The following is a 9,145-nucleotide window of genomic DNA, read 5'->3' on the forward strand; positions in this document are numbered from 1 at the left end:
TCTCGTTGTTGTTCCTCCAAGGATACTTCGTGTCTCTCGTACCTTAAGTCTTATTGCACATTTGCTCGCCTCGTTGCTTGTTTCGACTGACTGTCGATTGGCTTTTACATGCTGAACATTTAAGTGTCATCGATACAGTGGCCTCAGCTATTTTGAAGGGCAAAATTTCATGATAATTATTACTATACAGAAAAATTGGATTAACAGGTCACTATCTACGATTGGGATGAAGTTAGCGCGACAGTTGTGTTGCACACTTATTATACCATAATTAACTGAACTACAATGTTCTATCAATATTTTTCTCCCTTGGATCCTTAATCTATAGACGACCTTATCGCTAAGCTTACATGATTAAAATAAGTCATATAAGTAGAGGAGAAATGCATAAAAGATTAAAATATAATAAATTTTTATACTTGAGATAAATATTAATGCTTATAAATAATAGGTCTTTTATGTTTCCCTTGTAAATATAACTAATTAACTTAAAATGTATAATTTTATTATAATATAACTTGATAATAGTGAAAGTTCGAAATAAAATTACAAAAATATTCCCAGATAATAAAGCACTAATTAATTATTTAATTATAATATGAAGTTTATTTCAACGAAGTTTATACGCTCCCTAGATAGAAAGAAAATTTCTCATACAATTAAGTCTTAATTATTACAAAAAGAAATATTAAAATTTTCGTTTTATTTAAGTTAGCAATAAAATCGTGTAATTGATGTATCTGAAAGATATGTTAATAATCAGTTACGAAATTTAAATTATTCCATATAAGAAATTCCGATATATAAATTCAAATACAATACAATCATTAAGATTAAGAAAATAGCAATATAATTCGAAGCTCAACCACGTTTATATTAAACAGACGTAAAATATTCATATTTCTTTGGGATAATATTAATTATTAAGTATATTAATAAATATGCTATGTAGGGCAATTTTATTGTTTTCTGTTACGTACATAACAGCAAATTCCCAAACATGTAAAATATTTTCAAAAATTATTGAGCATGGAAAATGATAACATTGTATAATAATGTGATAAAACATAATTGATGTGCAGTGATAATATATATATATATATATAGTAGTTGTTTAATTCTCTTAAATCCTCTCTTTTAATATCACATTTTTGCAACTCATCACTAAATCTTTGCAAAATGCCAATGATATTGATTTTTTAAATTTGTCCAAAGTTGAGTCATTTAAGTTAATTTTGTCAGGTTTATTTACTGCTTAAAGGCTTCGGAAATTGTGAATAAACATTAACATTATTGAAAAGCTCTTGACGTCAGCTAAAAAATTTCGCAGCCAAGAGCAGAAGTTCTCATTCTAAAAGACTTATACACCAAACTAATTGTCAATAGAGAATATGACCTAATTATCAATTGGCTGTTGTTATGATTATATGATTATATGATTAATAATATAGTGATCTGATTTCTGATGGACATATATCTTTTAAATATCTAAACTCTATGTTGATCTACGTAGTTATGCACAAATATATGTTAAGTACAAAACTTTTTTATTCCATAATCTATTTTTATTTGCGCAATATTTATTAGTTAATATCCATGCCCCTGAATACTTATATATAATATATTTTGCCACTAAAATTCTCATTTAATAAAACTTCTTTTTTTAAACGAAAGTTGGATTCAAATTATTAGTAGATAATTCTAATTTAACATTATATTAAATTCCAATAATAATATGCTTCACTTCTTAATTTCTCATTCATTCACGTTATTGTCCTGATATTAAAATTATTGTTTAAACACTGTGTCACCAAAAGAATTATATATTTTTTTAGATTATACTCCCTATTCATGCATATGATTAAATAAAGATGCATAAGGATTCTAAACAGGTTTTGACCAATTTTTAATTATTTATTTAGCTTTTACAGTCTAGTCAAAGTAAATTATTTTTCTATTTTATTTAATTGTGATTTTAATATAATATACGTAATAATGTTGAAATCGAAACGAAATTTAAAATTAATTTATCGAGTATTCGTAGTTTATAATTAAAATTTTAATTAATTAACAAATATTTCTTATCCGTTGCTGCTAATTTTGTTTTTTGTGTTTTTTTTTTTTATCAAAAACCAACATTAATTTTCTTATTTCGAAAAACTTCAAACAAGAATTTTCTCTTCATTATCAATATTATTTCAAAATTAATATACAATCGCGTTGAGTAAACAAGATCTCTTATAAATATAAAATTATCAGGAAAATACTGGATTTTAAGCAATTAAAGTTACTAATTAGTAAGTCGAATATGAGTAGCTTATTCGGGCGAAGAACCATTCAACTTTCTAATAATTTATATTATCTTCAAACTTGCTTTCTTCTATTAGACTAATTTAAATAATAAAGTATAATGTATTATTACTTATCTAATGTATTATAAACAAACGGTAAGGTTTTTTTTTAATTAAAAGAGAACTGACGCATTGAAAATAATAAATTATATGCTCATGCGTGCTTCAGTCAAAATAACAGTTTCGCTATAAATACAAGAGTACTTAAAGATAAATTTTTTATAAGAACTAAATAGACATTTAGATAAGAGGATTTAGTTCCAATCAAGTATTTATATAATTTTCACATATTCTTAAGTAATTATTTTTAAAATTATTTTATAAGTCATAATATTGTATAATTTATTACATACAATCAATAACGTAAATTAAAGTTTAAACACAATAATATATAATCAATATTTTTATCAATCTTATCAATATCTAATTTATAAGAATGATGAATATTTTTGTCTTTTAACGATAGACGACGATTCACTATAAGTGATTTATTAGTCGATTGCCAATTCAAAAAAGTGGATTAGAGCCACTTGTGACAAATAGTAGTGCAAACAGATTACAATGTTTTAATATTTATTACATTATTAATTTTAATTACAGAAACTTTATTGAATATTGAATTAAAAATCATAAAAATTATCCAAGAATTTTCTAATTACTTACTACTAATTGAACGTAGTGTTTTATTTCCTAAATATTAATAAAATTATAAAAATATAAATTTCTATTGAATATTCGGAGTAAATATAGGATCAATCCTTATAGATCCTTAGGTCCTGAAGTACTTAAAGATAATTTCCTCTAAATAAGTTAATTCATAATTTCATTCGTTAATTCATTAATAAAATTAATTTTCTTGCCTATGGTAATAGAAATAATAAATAAATTTTTTTAATTATTTCTGTGAGATTCGGTTATTCATAACAATCTGTTTTGTTAATATGAAAGTTTTTATATTTCTTTTTACATTAAAATTTATGATTATATTTATAATAATTTACAAGAGCTAGTTTTAATAAATAAAACTATACGTGTCTGTCAATAATGAAAGATAAAATAATTATATAAAGATCAACAATGCAATCAGGATAAAGTGTTATAGTGTATAAAAAAGAGGTTATATACGTAATAATTAAATGAACAAATAAATAATGCCGGTTATGGTTTATTTATTACTTAATTTATCGTTACATTTCCTTACTAGAAGTATGTGCTACAACTTTTTAAATTTTATTCAAGGAAACGGTTAGGGTTGCTTTATCATAAATAAACAAATAAAATTTATGGGACTAAAAATAGTTTATATCGAATAGCCTATGAATTTAGAATGAAATTTTTTATTAATTTCTGTCGAATTTTGATGACATATTTGTAAAATTTTATGTATTAGTAATAATATAAATGAAAGAAAAACCATTTCATAAAAGAAGATCTTCTCAATATTTACAATAATTTTCTCTTAAAATTTAATAGCAAATAGCAAATAATATTATTTATAATATAAAAATGACATAATTCAATGTAACTAAAAAAAATGGTTCTTTCATGAACATACAATGAAATGAAAATATATTTATGTGTTTATAATTAAATTGAAGGCTTTTTAATTAATTCAATTAAAATAGTATAAAATACAATATTTTAAAACAAATTTCAAATTATTTATAAGCTTTTTTATATTAAATAAAAAATATTTGCAATATTATTTGTAAAAGGAAAAAAAAATAGATGAACATACATATATATATTTTTTTCTTTTACTTTTTAATTTCTAATGACAGAACTTACATTTAGAAATCATTTACCATTGTATCGTATAAATCCTTTATCCAACAATCATTCTACAAGTGATCTATGGTCGTCAATTTTTATTATGAATGAGCCAGGTATTATTAAATCTCAAATATTTACACTATAAAGTCACGATTTTTCATTCAAAACTTGTACTATTTTATCATATCCATGAATACTTTGCAAAAAATTATTGTTCGTGCAGAACGAAAAGTCCACTACTGTTGATTGACTTTGTATGACTTTTTTTTTAGGAAAAGTATAATACTTTTAATTTTCGCATATTTGCAGCCTCCATTACGCTGTTTATTTGATAAGTTTTTAATTTCATTTGATATTCATTAATTCTATATTTAAATTAATATCGAAATTGTCAATTTATTATACATTTAAAACTTGAATATAATATTTATTAGTAATAGATAATATTTATCATCTTAATTAATAGTTTTCATAATATTTACAATTAATTACTTAACAATCACCCAAAGTATAATATAATAATAGAATATGAAACTATTTAGATTGCTGACTGATTATAATTTATGAATGTTACATAAATAACAATAAAATATGATTTTTCTTTGATAAAAAACATAATTGATAAAATAGATAAAACATAGAGATAAAAAACAAAAATTGATTAATATAAAAATTTTTTTTAGGTTTATATTTATTTATTTATAAAATTATCTCATTTCCATATAACAATGATGGTATTTTGTTGTATAATCTATTTAAAATAATAATACTGAATGAATAATTTATATTTATTTAACAAATTTTTGCTTTAAAATTTAACAGAATAAAAATTCAATACAATTGTATTTACTATTCTAAAAATTAATCTCATCATTTATAATATTGAAAAGTCGTTTTTATAACTTATTTCATAATTTAATTAAAAATTATAAATAAAATTAAATATAATTATTATAATTCTATTTTTCGTTCTGTTTTGTTTTTAATTTATTAAATAATAAATTACAAATTATTATATATACATTATTAAAAATATATAAATTTATAATAAATTATCGTATATTATCATGTAATGATTTTGATTTTATAAAAGTTTATTTAAAATCAATTAAAATTAAAATTACTTAATTATTTTAAAAAAAATCTTACTAATCTGTAATGGAAATTTTGTAATATTTAATAGACAGATAAACCAGAAAGAATAAAAATAAAAATAACATAGAAAAAGCAGTAAGATAAAAATAGCAGTTATAAAGTACAATGTTTCGCAGTTTTACAAGTGTCTACTCTATGAAATATAAGAACCGAATGGCATTATATACTGTGCGTTCATAATATTTGCACTTTTAATTTATTTCATCGTATCTAATATTTATGCTAAATTAGATTATAATATTGTAGTGGAATTGAACAATTCATATTAACAATAATAATACATAATAATGACTGAACTTATTGATAATGAATGAATTCTAGCATGAAATTGTTTAGTAATATTATTGATGCATTAACGAACCGTATATGTATATATATATAATTTTTATATAATAATATTTTTCTTATTACGTATTTTATTTATAATTATATTCTAATTGCATTATTGTACTCACATTTTATTTGCTTTATTTTTCCGTATAGTGTGTTATCAAAATGATTTCAAAAACGTCGAGAATTAGAATGTATTATATTATTTAAATCTATTAATTCATGAATACAGCTAACGTAGATTTTTAAAGCTATACAGTTAAATATTCAAGTTCATTATGTATGCAATTGGAAAACAATGTCTTTGATTGCCTTATATGAATTCAATAATATTTGCTATAAGTAAATTAAGTAAATAAATATCAGTAGAAAAATATTTTATTTAATATAAATGTTTTAGTAAAATATTTCTATCGAATAAATTGTTAAACCAATTCCGAATAATATCATTATTTTATGCAGCTGTAATATGATGAATTATTATTATGATAAAAATATAATTACTTTAAATGCTGTCAATACAACTTTATTAGCCATACTAATTTAACAAAATGAATATATTTTGCAAATTAACTGAAGTCCACGCACGAGTCCATAAATAAATATATATATATATATTTATTTTTAATATGGTATTAAGTTTTAATAGTTAATAATTTTTTTATTTAATACATAGCTGCTGAATAAAATATCGTTAAATACCTTTAAAAGGTAATTATTCAAAAATTTTCTTAATAATATTAAAAAGTAATAATTTCATTTTTCATAAATTTGTTAGAGTATCAATAATTTATTATTTACTAGCATATAAATAATAATTCATTGGAATATTGTATTGATTTGAAATTAATCAAATTTTATATGTATTTTTTTTTATCTACGATTTTATTTTATATTATAGATATCGTTTGTTTAAAATATTTTGGAAGAATAAAATTCAAAATATCATCAATATTTTTAAGTACATAAAGTCAAGCCTAAAAACTACATAATTACAGTATATAAAATATCGTTAACAGACATAATGTTAAGTAAAAGAAAAAGTTAATTCAGATTATCATCAAATACGAGAATCTAATCAAATATCTATATAATGTTAATCGGCATTATCAATAATATCGTCGATGAGAATTAGAAATTTCAGATAAATACATATTTACTTATACTTCCGATTATTTGCGCAAAATAAATTTGTACACAACCAAATCGAAAATAATATATAGTAGTTAAATTTTTTATGATCGCGAAAATTTAATTCTACAATTAACATGAAATTCTCGAATAATTCATTACAAGTCATTAATTTATGAAAAATATTAAATTTATATTTAAATTTTAATGCATATAATGACATTAGTGGAAAACATATATTATAAATTAAATATATTTCAGTATCAGTAATAATTTATCTTTAATAAGGAATATCAATTCAGTAGCAGATTTATTTTTATTACTTTATTGCTAATTTTCACAGTTTTAGAAATTGGCATCCTTTGCAAATATAACATCTGTTTTTCTATGTTTTTTTTTACTACGTTCAACTACAAAACATGATGAAACCAGCTGAAAAGCTGTAAAGGATAAAGGTGAAAAATATTAACGTTCTTAACATCATCATAAAACAATAAATGGTAACAGATTGCGCAAATTCATAAAAAGCGTGTTACTAAAGAAGGAAACTTTTTTTCATTTATATGGATAATCGAAGTAGAAAACAATTCAGCTTCCTGTGTCACAAAATAAAATTGACACCCACTTTGATTGAAGAAATCCTTGAAATAATTATTCTCTATGAACCATGAATGGTAAAAAATTCTTTGAAAATATTGTGGAATACTAACTTATTCTGCATGTCCGTTCATCTCTCTCTCTCTCTCTCTCTCTCTCTCTACCATTATCTTCACATTTTTAACATAGTTTATATAATATATATATATATGCACTTATCTAACAAATTATTATCATTAATAACTATAATCTAACGAGTCACTTGGATCGAAAAAATCATTTATAAATTATACATAAAGATAATTCTTTCTTAATATATATCCCTAATTGATAAAAAAATGCTTGTTTAAGCTAAAATTTTTTTTTCAAATAAAAGTATTTAAATTATGAAAACACAAAATTTTAAAAATATCAAAAATTTCGAAAATTGAATAAGAATTTACCAAAAGAAAAAACCATGAAAAAAAGTCGAAATTCTTGATGTTATGATTTATATAAATGATCTATTAATTATCATTGGATATATTACTATGTGACATACTGTAATATTCATCGTCTCGTTTATGAATTGCTCACATATATTTTTGATAAAAATTATATAATTTGAAAAACAGAGTATACATTTATAATTTCTTTCACTACTACCTGAAAAATTGATATATATATATATATATATATGAATTATCATAAGAATAGAAAAAATAATTTAACCATTTTTGACAATTAGTATTTAAATAAGAATTTGCAATATATCAGTATAAAGTTAAAAAATTATGAAAAGCATATAAAATAAAAGAATTAGTTTTTTTCGACATTTACGGAGTTTTAACCGCTATTAGTTTTATCGCTTATTTTAAATTTATTTGAACTAAATGTAGCGGAAAAAATATTTATTATAATTTATACAGTGTAAATTGTACGTTTAAATGGCAAACTTGTCATAAAATTTGAACGGAGAATTATGACAATTGGCATTCGCTCGTTTGAATACTTAATTATTTTGAGATTTTAAAGCCCATACATTGGAATTCTATGTTATTCATTTTTACTTAGTGTATACCGCATTATCAAAATTTATCATTATTTCAAACGCGAACGATGAAAAATGTTACTGTGAATTGTTAAGAATATTTTGTTTTTATTTTGTATTTAATATTTTTTTGGCATTTGTCGTTTACTTGCAATGCTATGTAACAGTGATGATTCCACGTTGACTAAGAAATAGGCGATTTTGTAATGTACGATTTATAAAAGTTTTACATAATATTGTATATATATTACTTTTTAGACTAATAAGAAGCTCGATTAGATAAATCGACAGCTTTCTTTAACGAAAATATGCAATGGCCCATCAATTGGGAATTGTCACTGGTGAAAGACGTAGTATCCTATGATCTTTTATCCACGCAGTAACTGAAAATGGATAACAGCAGTCATTTGCATTGGATTGCCAGTGGATGTTTAATGTGAATACCACTATTATATAATATTATCCCGACAATCCTCGCGTGGAGTTACGCAATCGTCTAGAGTAAGATAGATAAGCGCGGAAACTAGAAATTTGAGGAGATGGAGAGAGAGAGAGAGAGAGAGAGAGAGAGAGAGAGAGAGGGAGGGAGGATGAATGATCGTTTTGGAGTTCTCATGGACATTGGAAGTCATTTCTCAACGTGAAAGTTTAAAAATTTCTCTTGAAATACTACGCGAGCGTTTAATATATAAGTAGAAAAGAAGTCATCAAATGCGTGCCTTATTGCAATGGCTTTACTAATCCATTCATTTAACTGTTAATTTCATATTCTTTCTTT

Source organism: Ceratosolen solmsi, unplaced genomic scaffold (assembly GCF_000503995.2).
Source record: "Ceratosolen solmsi marchali unplaced genomic scaffold, CerSol_1.0 scaffold3, whole genome shotgun sequence".
NCBI classification, from domain to species: Eukaryota; Metazoa; Arthropoda; class Insecta; order Hymenoptera; family Agaonidae; genus Ceratosolen; species Ceratosolen solmsi.